The following is a 15,157-nucleotide window of genomic DNA, read 5'->3' as shown; positions in this document are numbered from 1 at the left end:
GCGTGTACATGGGAGGAGCCTGTGATACTTCTGTACATGGGAGGAGCCTGTGATACTACATGGGAGGAGCCTGTGATACTTCTGTACATGGGAGGAGCCTGTGATACTACATGGGAGGGGCCTGTGATACTACATGGGAGGAGCCTGTGATATTTATGTACATGGGAGGAGCCTGTGATACTACATGGGAGGAGCCTGTGATACTTACAAATGGGAGGAGCCTGTGATACTTACAAATGGGAGGAGCCTGTGATACTTATGTACATGGGAGGAGCCTGTGATACTTACAAATGGGAGGAGCCTGTGATACTTATGTACATGGGAGGAGTCTGATACTTGTGTAAATGGGAGGAGCCTGTGATACTTATGTACAGGGGAGGAGCCTGTGATACTTATGTACAGGGGAGGACCCTGTGATACTTATATACAGGGGAGGACCCTGTGATACTTACAAATGGGAGGAGCCTGTGATATTTATGTACATAGGAGGAGCCTGTGATACTACATGGGAGGAGTCTGTGATACTTATGTACATGGGAGGAGCCTGTGATACTTATGTACATGGGAGGAGCCTGTGATACTTACAAATGGGAGGAGCCTGTGATACTTATGTACATGGGAGGAGCCTGTGATACTTACAAATGGGAGGAGCCTGTGATACTTATGTACATGGGAGGAGCCTGTGATACTTATGTACATGGGAGGAGCCTGTGATACTTATGTACATGGGAGGAGCCTGTGATACTGATGTAAATGGGAGGAGCCTGTGATACTTACGTACATGGGAGGAGTCTGTGATACTTCTGTACATGGGAGGAGCCTGTGATACTTCTGTAAATGGGAGGAGTCTGTGATACTTACAAATGGGAGGAGCCTGTGATACTTATGTACATGGGAGGAGCCTGTGATACTGATGTAAATGGGAGGAGCCTGTGATACTTACGTACATGGGAGGAGTCTGTGATACTTCTGTACATGGGAGGAGCCTGTGATACTTCTGTACATGGGAGGAGCCTGTGATACTTACAAATGGGAGGAGCCTGTGATACTTATGTACATGGGAGGAGCCTGTGATACTTATGTACATGGGAGGAGCCTGTGATACTTATGTACATGGGAGGAGCCTGTGATACTGATGTAAATGGGAGGAGCCTGTGATACTTATGTACATGGGAGGAGCCTGTGATACTGATGTAAATGGGAGGAGCCTGTGATACTTATGTACATGGGAGGAGCCTGTGATACTTATGTACATGGGAGAAGCCTGTGATACTTATGTACATGGGAGGAGCCTGTGATACTGATGTACATGGGAGGAGCCTGTGATACTTACAAATGGGAGGAGCCTGTGATACTTATTTACATGGGAGGAGCCTGTGATACTTATGTACATGGGAGGAGCCTGTGATACTTATGTACATGGGAGGAGCCTGTGATACTGATGTAAATGGGAGGAGCCTGTGATACTTACGTACATGGGAGGAGTCTGTGATACTTCTGTACATGGGAGGAGCCTGTGATACTTCTGTAAATGGGAGGAGTCTGTGATACTTATGGACATGGGAGGAGCCTGTGATACTTATCGACATGGGAGGAGCCTGTAATAATTATTTACATGGGAGGAGCCTGTGATACTTATGTACAGGGGAGGACCCTGTGATACTTACAAATGGGAGGAGCCTGTGATATTTATGTACATGGGAGGAGCCTGTGATACTACATGGGAGGAGCCTGTGATACTTATGTACATGGGAGGAGCCTGTGATACTTACAAATGGGAGGAGCCTGTGATACTTATGTACATGGGAGGAGCCTGTGATACTGATGTAAATGGGAGGAGCCTGTGATACTTACGTACATGGGAGGAGTCTGTGATACTTCTGTACATGGGAGGAGCCTGTGATACTTATGTACATGGGAGGAGCCTGTGATACTTCTGTAAATGGGAGGAGTCTGTGATACTTATGGACATGGGAGGAGCCTGTGATACTTATGGACATGGGAGGAGCCTGTAATAATTATGTACATGGGAGGAGCCTGTGATACTTATGGACATGGGAGGAGCCTGTGATACTTATGTGCATGGGAGGAGCCTGTGGTACTTATGTACATGGGAGGAGCCTGTGTTACTTATGTACATGGGATTTTTTAATTTATAATAAATTTGCAAAGATTTCAAACAAACTTCTCTCATGTTGTCATTATGGGGGATTTTTTTTGTAGATTTTTGAGGAAAATAATGAATTTACGCTATTTTGGAATAAGGCCGTAACATAACAAAATGTGGAAAAAGTGAAGCGCTGTGAATACTTTGCACTGTATATGCGAGTTGGGACATCAAAGTCGCATGACACATCATACCCCATGTTTTCCAATGATAACGATTCATATATGTGCAACGTAACCTTTTGGCATCGGCACGTCCCCCCCTCCCCTTTAAGGGGTTTTAGATTTGGAGAGGCGGGGAGAGGTTTATGGTCATGTGACTGCTGTGATTGGCTGTCACGGCGGTCACATGATCACAAGCTTTCCGTTAGCTGCCGGTAACTGTGGCGGGAGTGCACAGGGTGTGCGCTCTCTGCACAGGGTGTTTTTGCAATATTGCACGCAAATATGCGGCCACTCGGCACCAAGGCTCACCCGCCAAGAGGCTGCGTGTTTGCGTGCTGGAGGCCCCTAGAGGTTACAGTCCCAGCGACTTTCATGCCGCTTGAGGGCCACAGACTTCAATGTTAACCCTCAAAAGTTGCATGAAAGTTGTACCTGAATGTTTTACATACAACAGCGGGTCCGCCTTCGCAGAGGGACAACAAGTCGCACCCGTCCAAAGTTGGAACCTCAGTGGCATCCAAAGATATTTCTTTTACTAGAAATTAAAAATTTAAAACAGAGAGCTCATTGGTTGCCCCGGACGGAGTTTTGCTCCACTTTCTGGATAAAGGGGCCCCATGGTGTGGGATGAGGGCCCTTGATGTGGTGCGGCTGATATTATGCACAGCGCTCTCTCTCCTTCCCCCACTTCCCTTCCCGGGCAGCAGACGGTCTTTGTAGAATCTCCCAATATCCACATCTGCTTGGAATCAGCGCTGGGAGAGCCGGAGGGGCCCGGAGAGGGGCTCCATCTTCCCGCTATGTGTACTTTGGGAGACAATGGGCCCTTTTATCGCCAGACACCCCCGGAGCCCTTCCACAAAACCCCGCAGACAGCAGTCTCTGCACCAGTGCAGAATTTCCCCTCGTGACTTCACTGGCAACTTGCTGTGTCTGCAGACCGCGCTCCTGATTGGGTGATGGGCCAACGTGTCAGAGCGGGCAGCATTTCTGTACAGCCAATGGCGTCCGCCGTCTGCCATGGCCACATACAGGATCCATGGCACCACGGATGTCACCGAATGAGAGAATGTCAGAAATGATGTGCGAAAATGTTACAAAGTCACAAATCGGGTGAAATGATCTATAATGTCACATTTTATCAGGAGACCTCGGGGGGCCACTGTAAGAAATCATGGGGTCCTGTTCAGTCTACCCCTCCCACCACCCCCCAGTGTCTCCCCATACTTCTTCCAGCACTCTGCATCCCCCACTACCCCATATTCTGCATCCCCTGCATCCCCTACATTCTGCATCCCACACTACCCCACATTCTGCACCCCCTGTATCCCCCACTACCCCACATTCTGCACCCCCCCATTCTGCACCCCCCACTACCCCACATTCTGCACCCCCCACTACCCCACATTCTGCATCCCCCCCATTCTGCACCCCCCACTACCCCACATTCTGCACCCCTCACATTCTCTATCCCCCACTACCCCACATTCTGTATCCACCGTATCCCCACATTCTGCACCCCCTGCATCCCCCAGTACCCCACATTCTGCACCCCCTGCATCCCCCACTACCCCACATTCTGCACCCCCTGCCTCTCCCACTACCCCACATTCTGCATCCCCTGCATCCCCCATATCCTGCACCCCCTGCATCCTCACATTCTGCATCCCCCACTACCCCCTGCATCTCCCACTACCCTACATTCTGCACCCCCTGCATCCCCCCACATTCTGTATCCCCCACTGCCCCACATTCTGCACCCCCTGCATCCCCCACTACCCTATATTCTGCACCCCCTGCATCCCCCCACTACCCATATTCTGCATCCCCCACATTCTGCACCCCCCCACTACCCCATATCCTGCAACCCCTGCATCCCCCACTACCCCACATTCTGTATCCCCTGCATCCCCCACATTCTGCACCCCCTGTATCCTCACATTCTGCATCCCCTGCATCCCCCACATTCTGCATCCCCCACTACCTCACATTCTGCACCCCCTGCATCCCCCACATTCTGCACCCCCTGCCTCCCCCACTACCCCACATTCTGCATCCCCTGCATCCCCCATATCCTGCACCCCCTGCATCCTCACATTCTGCATCCCCCACTACCCCCTGCATCTCCCACTACCCTACATTCTGCACCCCCTGCATCCCCCCACATTCTGTATCCCCCACTGCCCCACATTCTGCACCCCCTGCATCCCCCACTACCCTATATTCTGCAGCCCCTGCATCCCCCCACTACCCATATTCTGCATCCCCCACATTCTGCACCCCCCCACTACCCCATATCCTGCAACCCCTGCATCCCCCACTACCCCACATTCTGTATCCCCTGCATCCCCCACATTCTGCACCCCCTGTATCCTCACATTCTGCATCCCCTGCATCCCCCACATTCTGCATCCCCCACTACCTCACATTCTGCACCCCCTGTATCCCCCACTACCTCACATTCTGCCCCCCCTGCATCCCCCACTACCCCACATTCCGCATCCCCCACTACCCCACATTCTGCATCCCCCACTACCCCACATTCTGCACCCCCTGCATTCCCCACTACCCCACATTCTGCACCCCCTGCATCTTACACTACCTTCACATTCTACTCTAGTTTGTAGGCTGACAGACAGCGGCAGATCATCCAGTAACAGGAGAGGACGGAGTATTGAGAAATCTGGATGTGAGGGGCCCGGCCGCCTCTTTCCAGGAATTCCTGGATTCAGGTTCATACCAGACAAGCGGTGATGAGGTCTCTGCACATCCGTCTCCTACTAAACCTCTCCGACTTCAATAAAAACACATTCAGAAGAAACCTCAATGAGCTATGAAATGTCTTCCAAACATCACATTCCAAAGACCCCGAAGACAAAGAAGAGAATTCAGGATCTGCTTATCCATTCCAACTGCTGCCAACTCTTCTACAAAGATATGGAGGACAGCAGTGCAGAGTATTTCAGGAGAGGAGAGTTCTGGAGGAAGGAGCAGAGTCCTCCAGCAGAATATATCAGGAGAGGAGAGTTCTGGAGGAAGGAGCAGTGTCCTCCAGCAGAGTATATCAGGAGAGGAGAGTTCTGGAGGAAGGAGCAGAGTCCTCCAGCAGTGTAGAGTCAGGAGAGGAGAGTTCTGGAGGAAGGAGCAGAGTCCTCCAGCATTGTAGAGTCAGGAGAGGAGAGTTATAGAGGAAGGAGCAGAGTCCTCCAGCAGTGTAGAGTCAGGAGAGGAGAGTTCTGGAGGAAGGAGAAGAGTCCTCCAGCATTGTAGAGTCAGGAGAGGATAGTTATAGAGGAAGAAGCAGAGTCCTCCAGCTGTGTAGAGTCAGGAGAGGAGAGTAATGGAGGAAGGAGCAGGGTCCTCCAGCAGAGTATTTCAGGAGAGAAGAGTTATAGAGGAAGGAGCAGAGTATATGTGCACCAGATGGCAGGCAGCGATGCTGGCCCAGGTGTGATCAAATCTCTCCTGCGGTCTTGTTGGCCTCATATGACCCGTCCCGGGTTTGAAGATAAATATTGCTTTCCACACTATCAACAATTGATGAGCTCCAGCGTATCCTTCTTATAAACACAGCCAAAAATACGGACGTCGTTTACTTCAATGAAATACATCCCGCCCAGCACAGATGAGTGTCCCCATAACCCCAACTGTCTGAGATGAGAAAGGGGGTCACCTGTCAGGGCCAGAGATGTTAGGGGATGGACACACCCATATCAACATATATATATATATATATATCGCTACAAAGACTGATGTAAATGGCTCAGTGATCTCTGTACAGCACTGCGGTATATGTCAGAGCTATATACATGTATAATAATAATAGTGTGTGACTGTGGGGGGAGGGGACATTAGAGTGTAAGCTCCTCTGGTACAGAGACTGATGTGACTGGCTCGGTGATCTCTGTACATCGCTGCGGTATATGTCAGAGCTATATAAATGTATAATAATGGAGTGTGACTGTGTTGGTGCATTAGATTGTTAGCTCCTGTGGTGCAGACACTGAAGTGAGGTTCTATGTTCTGGGTAAGGCCCCATATTTCTGGTCTGTATAATAAGTACAGGAAATAGATAACATTTGTCTGATTGGAAGGTTTCTTCGGTTTTTCTATCAGCCGTCACTCGGGGTAATTTGTCACCCGCGCCCAGCCTGCTGTTAGATGATTGGTACTTAGAGGACTGCCATGCTTTGCCCCACCCCCACCATCATCTGCAGATATGATTCTGTCTTCTCCAGTGACGGCTTTTCACCAAAATTGTCTCTCAGTTTCATTTATTCCTAACACTGCCGTATTATAGGAGGATGATGAAGATGTTTTGTATAGAACTCCGATGTTTATAGATTTATATAAGGGTGGCCAATGATACAAGGGTGGTACAAGGATGGGCAATGATACAAGGGTGGTCTGATGATACAAGGATGGGCAATGATACAAGGGTGGTCTGATGATAAATGGATGGGCAATGATATAAGGGTGGTCTGATGGCACAAGGATGGGCAATGATATAAGAGTGGTCTGATGGCACAAGGATGGGCAATGATACAAGGGTAGTCTGATGATACAAGGATGGGCAATGATACAAGGGTGGTCTGATGATACAAGGATGGGCAATGATACAAGGGTGGTCTGATGATACAAGGATGGGCAATGATACAAGGGTGGTCTGATTATACAAGGATGGGCAATGATATAAGGGTGGTCTGATGGTACAAGGATGGGCAATGATATAAGGGTGGTCTGATGGCACTAGGATGGGCAATGATAGAAGGGTGGTCTGATGGCACAAGGATGGGCAATGATATAAGGGTGGTCTGATGGCACAAGGATGGGCAATGATATAAGGGTGGTCTGATGGCACAAGGATGGGCAATGATACAAAGGTGGTCTGATGATACAAGGATGGGCAATGATACAAGGGTGGTCTGATTATACAAGGATGGGCAATGATATAAGGGTGGTCTGATGGCACAAGGATGGGCAATGATATAAGGGTGGTCTGATGGCACAAGGATGGGCAATGATATAAGGGTGGTCTGATGGCACTAGGATGGGCAATGATAGAAGGGTGGTCTGATGATACAAGGATGGGCAATGATATAAGGGTGGTCTGATGGCACAAGGATGGGCAATGATATAAGGGTGGTCTGATGGCACAAGGATGGGCAATGATACAAAGGTGGTCTGATGATACAAGGATGGGCAATGATACAAGGGTGGTCTGATTATACAAGGATGGGCAATGATATAAGGGTGGTCTGATGGCACAAGGATGGGCAATGATATAAGGGTGGTCTGATGGCACAAGGATGGGCAATGATATAAGGGTGGTCTGATGGCACAAGGATGGGCAATGATACAAAGGTGGTCTGATGATACAAGGATGGGCAATGATATAAGGGTGGTCTGATGGCACAAGGATGGGCAATGATACAAAGGTGGTCTGATGATACAAGGATGGGCAATGATACAAGGGTGGTCTGATTATACAAGGATGGGCAATGATATAAGGGTGGTCTGATTATACAAGGATGGGCAATGATATAAGGGTGGTCTGATGTCACAAGGATGGGCAATGATATAAGGGTGGTCTGATTATACAAGGATGGGCAATGATATAAGGGTGGTCTGATGGCACAAGGATGGGCAATGATATAAGGGTGGTCTGATGGCACAAGGATGGGCAATGATATAAGGGTGGTCTGATGGCACTAGGATGGGCAATGATAGAAGGGTGGTCTGATGATACAAGGATGGGCAATGATATAAGGGTGGTCTGATGGCACAAGGATGGGCAATTATATAAGGGTGGTCTGATGGCACAAGGATGGGCAATGATACAAAGGTGGTCTGATGATACAAGGATGGGCAATGATACAAGGGTGGTCTGATTATACAAGGATGGGCAATGATATAAGGGTGGTCTGATGGCACAAGGATGGGCAATGATATAAGGGTGGTCTGATGGCACAAGGATGGGCAATGATATAAGGGTGGTCTGATGGCACAAGGATGGGCAATGATACAAAGGTGGTCTGATGATACAAGGATGGGCAATGATATAAGGGTGGTCTGATGGCACAAGGATGGGCAATGATACAAAGGTGGTCTGATGATACAAGGATGGGCAATGATACAAGGGTGGTCTGATTATACAAGGATGGGCAATGATATAAGGGTGGTCTGATGTCACAAGGATGGGCAATGATATAAGGGTGGTCTGATGTCACAAGGATTGGCGCACTTCTTTCTCCTTCTGCATTATATTTTCCTAGAGAGTGGTGCTTCTCCTCTCAAGATAGTTGCTGCCACTGGTGCTCGTAATTAGAACTTTTATGGACTATAATAACAATTTCTTGGACATTATTATATAATTTTCTCCTTGATCTCCCCCTTCCCCTCCCCTCTTTTTATGAGAAAAACAGAGAGTTTTTACGGTGATTGTTTTTTTTGAGCCATCTTATCACTATTCAATGATACAAGGGTGGTCTCATGATACAAGGGTGGTCTCATGATACAAGGGTGGTCCAATGATATAAGGGTGGTCTGATGACACAAGGGTGGTCTGATGGTAGAAGGGTGCCAATGATACAAGGGTGGTCCAATGATATAAGGGTGGTCTGATGATGCAGGGGTGTTCTGATGATACAAGGGTGGTCTGATGGTAGAAGGGTGTTCTGATGATACAAGGGTGGTCTGATGGTAGAAGGGTGTTCTGATGATACAAGGGTGGTCTGATGGTAGAAGGGTGGACAATTATACAAGGTTGGTCCAATGATATAAAGGTGGTCTGATGATACAAAGGTGATCTTATGATACAAGGGTGGTCTGATGGTAGTAGGGTGGTCTGATGGTACAAGGGTAGTCCAGTGATACAAGGGTATACAAATGATACAAGGGTGTTCTGATGACACAAGGGTGGTCTTATGATACAACAGTGGTCTGATGGTATGTGGGTTGTCTGATGGTATGAGGGTGGTCCGATGATATAAGGGTGATCCAATAATACAGGGTTGGTCTGATGGTAGAAGGGTGGTCTGATGGTATGAGGGTGGTCCAATGATACAAGGGTGGTCCATTGATATGGGGGTGGTCTGATGATACAACAGTGGACCAGTGGTATGAGAGTGGTCTGATGAATGGTGGTCTTATTATATGAGGGTGATCTGATAAAAGAGTGATCTGATGATACAGGGGGGTAGGATGGTACAAGGGTGGTCTAATGATTCAGAGGGGATCTGATGATACAAGAATGGACTGATGATACATGAGTAGTCTGATGATATGAGGATGGTCTGATGATGATACAAGAGTGGTCCAGTGATACAAGGGTGAACTGATGAGGCAAGGTTGGTCTGATGGTACAAGTATGGTCTGGTGATATGGGGAAGGTCTGATGCAAAGAGTAGACTGATGGTATGAGGGTGGTCTGATGATACAAGGGTGGTCTGGTGACATAATGGTGGTCTGATTGTACCAGGATGGTCCAATAATACAAGGGTGGTTTAATGGTCCAAAAGTGGTGGAATGATGCAAGGGTGGTCTAATGGTACAAGAATTATCTGATAGTATTGGGGTGGTCTGATGAAACAAGGATGATATGATGATATACAGTAAAGGTGATCTGTTGTTACAAGGGTAGTCTAGTGGTACATGAGTGATCTGATGGTACGTTGGTGGTCTGGTGGTATAGCTAACCCTTAAAAACCACGTTAACCTCTCCAATTTCATAATTTCCAAAATTTCAGGCCAATGAAAACGCCCGATTTACCCCCTTCCTATATGCCACCAGTAGGAATCAGTCTGCATGCTGCCCATTGAGTTGGGTAGTCCTATTCAGGTTGCCCCTGATGGCAGAGAACTCCCTAATCCTAGCTTGCCAATCTGGTTACGGGCAGACTGGTAACCAAATCATGGGCGGTAATAATGGCCCAGGTGTCACCGAGATCCCTTCAATAAAAGTCTGAGGGACGGGAGGCTTTTCTGTATTGGAGATGGGAGTGACGACACACAACACAGCGAGCCGCGTGACAATGGAACCGCAAGCGGCCACCCGAGTGTGTACTGTCATGTGTCCCGGGTTACTCTGTGTGGGATAATAGCAACCTGTCTGCAGATCAGTCACCTTCATCAATTAAACATAAAAAATCTCCTCTTGTTGACAGGCGTCCCCATGGCAGCCGGTGACGGTGACGTGTGACGACCGCAGGCCAAGCATGGCTTAACCCCTTCCCTGCCAGCAGGCTCCCTTACACCGAGCCAAAGTGCAAGGCGAGGCGACCAATTCAATCTCACACGGCATTGTTCTAATGGATGAAATACTTGGAACCCTGACAGGAGACCAGCAGCTCCCGGGATCTGTGATCAGAATTTGTATTGCTGAGTCAATCATTTTGTTTAAGAGAAAATGTGTGAACATTTAGCGATGCGGCCAGGAAGACAGTGTGAGGAAATGAGCTGCAGGATTGAAAGGTTTTTTGCTGAACAATCTTTTTGTTGCGCCTTGAAGAGTATTTCCTGGGAACATGTTAAAGCAAATGAAAGGTGACATGATCCTGTCAATTCAGGCAGCCCTTGGCCATGTTCACAAATGTCTGACACAGAACAGACCCTGCTGCAAGGGCCGGGAGGAGGAGGAGGGCGGAAGGAGCGCGTGCCTCAGGTGCAGTGGCTGTATGTAAAGGGGGAGACTCCTGACAGCCTCTCTGCCTCTTACTGACTGTCCTCTACTGACTGCAGTGTCACTCCTGTCAGCAGGTTTTTTTTTTGTTACAGAGCACTAGCCCTGTGCTTCCTGCTGTCCCTTATTGTAAACACAGAAGCCGCCTTTCTGTTCTGGCTTCTGTGTTTACAAGTGGCAGTGTGCCTCAAATGTCCCAGAGTAGCCTTGGCCTGGTTGTCCCTGTCCTGGCAGTGCTTGCTGCAGCATCTCACCTTGTCACTTGCTACACAAAGTTGCAGTCTAAGCACCATTGGTGATCAGTGGGAAGAATGTTCCTTACATTGGTGATCAGTGAGAAGAATGTTCCTTACATTGGTGATCAGTGAGAAGAATGTTCCTTACATTGGTGATCAGTGAGAAGAATGTTCCTTACATTGGTGATCAGTGAGAAGAATGTTCCTTACATTGGTGATCAGTGGGAAGAATGTTCCTTACATTGGTGATCAGTGAGAAGAATGTTCCTTACATTGGTGATCAGTGAGAAGAATGCTCCTTACATTGGTGATCAGTGAGAAGAATGTTCCTTACATTGGTGATCAGTGAGAAGAATGTTCCTTACATTGGTGATCGGTGAGAAGAATGTTCCTTACATTAGTGATCAGTGGGAAGAATGTTCCTTACATTGGTGATCAGTGGGAAGAATGTTCCTTACATTGGTGATCAGTGGGAAGAATGTTCCTTACATTGGTGATCAGTGAGAAGAATGTTCCTTACATTGGTGATCAGTGAGAAGAATGTTCCTTACATTGGTGATCAGTGAGAAGAATGTTCCTTACATTGGTGATCAGTGAGAAGAATGTTCCTTACATTGGTGATCAGTGAGAAGAATGTTCCTTACATTGGTGGTCAGTGAGAAGAATGTTCCTTACATTGGTGATCAGTGGGAAGAATGTTCCTTACATTGGTGATCAGTGGGAAGAATGTTCCTTACATTGGTGATCAGTGAGAAGAATGTTCCTTACATTGGTGATCAGTGAGAAGAATGTTCCTTACATTGGTGATCAGTGAGAAGAATGTCCCTTACATTGGTGATCAGTGAGAAGAATGTCCCTTACATTGGTGATCAGTGAGAAGAATGTTCCTTACATTGGTGGTCAGTGAGAAGAATGTTCCTTACATTGGTGATCAGTGAGAAGAATGTTCCTTACATTGGTGGTCAGTGAGAAGAATGTTCCTTACATTGGTGATCAGTGGGAAGAATGTTCCTTACATTGGTGATCAGTGAGAAGAATGTCCCTTACATTGGTGATCAGTGAGAAGAATGTTCCTTACATTGGTGATCAGTGAGAAGAATGATCCTTACATTGGTGATCAGTGAGAAGAATGTTCCTTACATTGGTGATCAGTGAGAAGAATGTTCCTTACATTGGTGATCAGTGAGAAGAATGTCCCTTACATTGGTGATCAGTGGGAAGAATGTTCCTTACATTGGTGATCAGTGAGAAGAATGTTCCTTACATTGGTGATCAGTGGGAAGAATGTTTCTTACATTGGTGATCAGTGGGAAGAATGTTCCTTACATTGGTGATCAGTGAGAAGAATGTTCCTTACATTGGTGATCAGTGAGAAGAATGTTCCTTACATTGGTGATCAGTGAGAAGAATGTTCCTTACATTGGTGATCAGTGAGAAGAATGTTCCTTACATTGGTGATCAGTGAGAAGAATGTTCCTTACATTGGTGGTCAGTGAGAAGAATGTTCCTTACATTGGTGATCAGTGAGAAGAATGCTCCTTACATTGGTGATCAGTGGGAAGAATGTCCCTTACATTGGTGATCAGTGAGAAGAATGTTCCTTACATTGGTGATCAGTGAGAAGAATGTCCCTTACATTGGTGATCAGTGGGAAGAATGTTCCTTACATTGGTGATCAGTGAGAAGAATGTTCCTTACATTGGTGATCAGTGAGAAGAATGTTCCTTACATTGGTGATCAGTGAGAAGAATGTTCCTTACATTGGTGATCAGTGGGAAGAATGTTCCTTACATTGGTGATCAGTGAGAAGAATGTTCCTTACATTGGTGATCAGTGAGAAGAATGTTCCTTACATTGGTGATCAGTGGGAAGAATGTTCCTTACATTGGTGATCAGTGGGAAGAATGTTCCTTACATTGGTGATCAGTGAGAAGAATGTTCCTTACATTGGTGATCAGTGAGAAGAATGTTCCTTACATTGGTGATCAGTGGGAAGAATGTTTCTTACATTGGTGATCAGTGAGAAGAATGTTCCTTACATTGGTGATCAGTGAGAAGAATGTTCCTTACATTGGTGATCAGTGAGAAGAATGTTCTTTACATTGACTCTTCCAAGTGGCATTGGCCCCAGAACTTTGCAGGCACCATCAAATGAGACTACAACCAGCCACAGCTGAAGGACTCTCTAGTAACCTCTGGAGGAACTCTATGGTTCCATAGAACTCTGGATGACATTGGCTGTCCTAAAGAGATCACTCCTTGACACACAATTCTTTTTACTTGTCGAAGGTTGGGTTGTTCAGAACGCGTTGGCTCTTTTGTCAATTAAATTAGAAATGTAAATGTTTTGGGACTCATTTGTGAATTGGATCTCTTCGTGTTCTTTTTCTGGATCAATGAAAAGTTGACACAGGTTTTAATTCTTCTTTACTATGTTCAAGACTAAAAAAGAAGTGCCGGCTGTACATGCACTTTAAATGGAGCATTTTGGAATGAAGCACGGGGAGATCAGGTGCAGCACAAGAGGAGTTCTGCATGGAGGAATGAGGCTTGGTGTGAGGAGTGGATGACGTCCAGGCTCCTTGGAGTGAATATAATAGCGGGATGGTTGAGGACGCTGGTAAACGGACAAAGTCCGGGCACACCCTCTCCCTCCCTCACCCACGAGCCCCACCATTTACGCAAACACGTTACCTTGAAAGTTGTTATATTTAGACTTTTTCCAGAAAAAAAAAAAGATGGACCGCCCCCCTCCTACAAACACAGACCGTGGGGAAGGCACATAAAAATGTCTTTCTCACAGCAGGAAATGAGCACTTCCTTCCTTCTGCCAGGTCCTAATAATAGTTTTGGCCATTTAAGTGGCGTCTCACATGATCGCGACGTGTCGGGATGTTCGTTGTCGCTGGACGAGTCTAAAGGGCATTTGATTCGGGGGGGGGGGGGGGAGCATCGCTGCGGATTGTCTACCAACGGTCTACAAATTCAGAATGAGTCACTGGAAAATATAAGGAGGCTTTGGGTCACCAAGGAGTGCCGTAACCATAAAAAGGTACAAGTGTGGGCGTCAAGGGATTTCCCAATAAAGGAGCACTGAGGCGAAAAGTTCAAGAGCTGCTAAAACAGTAAAAAAAAAAAAAAAATATCCATGCACACGTCCAAATACAGAAAATGAGATATTGGACCTTTCCGGACTATTGCTCTGTGATAGAGAACAGCCGGTTCCTTCTATAGCAAGGGGGTCAAACTCAATTTTGTTGCGGGCTGCATCAGCGGTATGGTTGCCCTCAAATGCGGGGGCATCAGGGGTGCGGTACGTACAGAGTGCAGGGCTCACGATTACACTACAGAATGCAAAGCTCAGGGGTGTGCTGTGTACAGAGTGCAGACTTCAGCAGTGCGCTATGTACAGTGTGCAGGGTAAGGGGTGCACTATATACCAAGTGCAGTGACAGGGGTACCATATGCACAAAGTGCAGAGGTCAGGGGTGCGCTACATACAGAGTGCATAGTCTAGGAGTGCACTACATACAGAGTGCATAGTCTAGGAGTGCACTACATACAGAGTGCATAGTCTAGGAGTGCACTACATACAGAGTGCAGAGTCCAGGCAGGCATGTACTGGCCATAGGGACTATAGGGAGTTTCCCGGTGGGCCGATGGCTCAGTGGGCCGGTTTCAGTGACAGCCAGTGGCATCGCTGGGGGGGGACTTTTGGGGCTATAGCCCCAAATCTGGGGCCCATAGCCCCAAGTCAGTGCAGGAGTCCCCAACCACAAGGTCCCGGGCCACTACCTGCCCTCTTTCTGGTGACCCTGATATTAGGAGGGGCTCTCTGTGGACCCGGATGTAAGGGGGGCTCTGTGGGGACCCAGATGTAAGGGGTTGGCTCTCTAGGGACCCTGATGTA

This window comes from Lithobates pipiens, unplaced genomic scaffold (assembly GCF_037356315.1).
Source record: "Lithobates pipiens isolate NorthernLeopardFrog02 unplaced genomic scaffold, aLitPip1_a1.2 Scaffold_28, whole genome shotgun sequence".
In the NCBI taxonomy this organism is placed as follows: Eukaryota; Metazoa; Chordata; class Amphibia; order Anura; family Ranidae; genus Lithobates; species Lithobates pipiens.
Note: the sequence above shows the minus strand (reverse complement) of the source record.